Source organism: Crocuta crocuta, unplaced genomic scaffold (assembly GCF_008692635.1).
Source record: "Crocuta crocuta isolate KB4526 unplaced genomic scaffold, BGI_CrCroc_1.0 scaffold288, whole genome shotgun sequence".
Classification (NCBI taxonomy): Eukaryota; Metazoa; Chordata; class Mammalia; order Carnivora; family Hyaenidae; genus Crocuta; species Crocuta crocuta.
Genome location: NW_027532607.1, coordinates 5,843,145 through 5,844,591, shown reverse-complemented (window position 1 = coordinate 5,844,591; position 1,447 = coordinate 5,843,145).

The window sequence follows — 1,447 nt, the reverse complement described above, 5'->3', positions numbered from 1 at the left end:
CCCTAGGATCCCCCTGAGCCCTTGCCTCCATCTCACCCTCTAGGTCATTCAGCAACAAGCCCCCACCCAAGCCTGCAGGGGGACTGACGGGCCCCTGAGGGAAAGGACGTGAAGACAGATGACAACATGGTGATTGACAGAATCAAGTGTGGCACAAGAATCAGGAGGCAAAATGTCACCAGAGGTGACCCTTGAGTTGGTTAAAGGATGCTCATTTCTGGGGCGCCTGGGGGGCTCAGTCGATTGAGGGTACAACTTCGGCTCAGGTCATGATCTCACGGTTTGTGAGTTCGAGGCCCACATCGGGCTCCTCATTGGCGGTGCAGAGCCTGCTTGGGATTCTCTCTCTCTCTCTCTCTCTCTCTCTCTGCCCTTCTCCCTCTCCCTTGCTCTCTCAAAATAAATAAATAAATAAACAAAAACACATACTTCTGTGTAGTAGTGGGGCTCCTGGGTGGCTCAGTCGGTTAAGCGTCTGACTTCGGCTCAGGTCATGATCTCAAGGCTCATGGGTTCGAGCCCCTGCATCAGGCTCTGTGCTGACAGCTCAGAGCCTGGAGCCTGCTTTGGATTCTGTGTCTCCCTCTGCCTCTGCCCCTCCCTCACCCACACTCTGTCTCTCTCTCTGTCTCTCTCTGTCTCAAAAATAAATGAACATTAAAAAAAAGAAAGACAGTAGTAAGACATATGTATAATAGAAAAAGATCTTCAAAACAGAATCTACAACTTGAGCCTATTTATGGAGCAGCATGTGTGTGTGTCAAACATGATGTCTGCCAAAAACTGTTAACTTCCGTCTTTATATCTCTTAGTACTCTTTAAATATTTACTGTGATGAGCACTTAGTAGGTTTATACTTTTTAAGTATTTGTACTGAAAAATAAATCTTATGTAAATCAGTACTTGTTGATATAAAATATACCCATTATATGGTGGATGGAAATGAGTTACAAATCCCATACACCATATGACACCGTTTTGATATTTTACATTTTTCTATACAAATGTACATAGTTTGTGTGAAGATGTATAAACACAAAAACATAGAAATTACAAATATTAAGGATAAAATTCGCATATGCGTGTTAAATGTGTGTCTAAAAGACACATTGAAAAATGTGTTACCTCGTGCTTGCTTTTAAAAATAAGGATGCTGTGTTATATTTTAAGCAATAGTGATATTTCCCCTGTGCAGAGAAAGAAGCAGTATCTGGGGCTGAGTCGGGGGTGGGGTGTAGGGACTGGCCGGTTCCGGATAGTCCAGACGGAGGGAATAGCATGTACCCAAGACACAAAGTCACAACAAAATGGGGCACATTATCGGCCGTATCACCCCTAGCATCTGACAGCATGGAACATTCCTGCCTGGACACTCTCCTCCTTGCCTTTCTGGGTCACTGGTCTCCCTGGCCTGCCCAGTGGCATTGGTCAGCTGAGCAGGCACAGT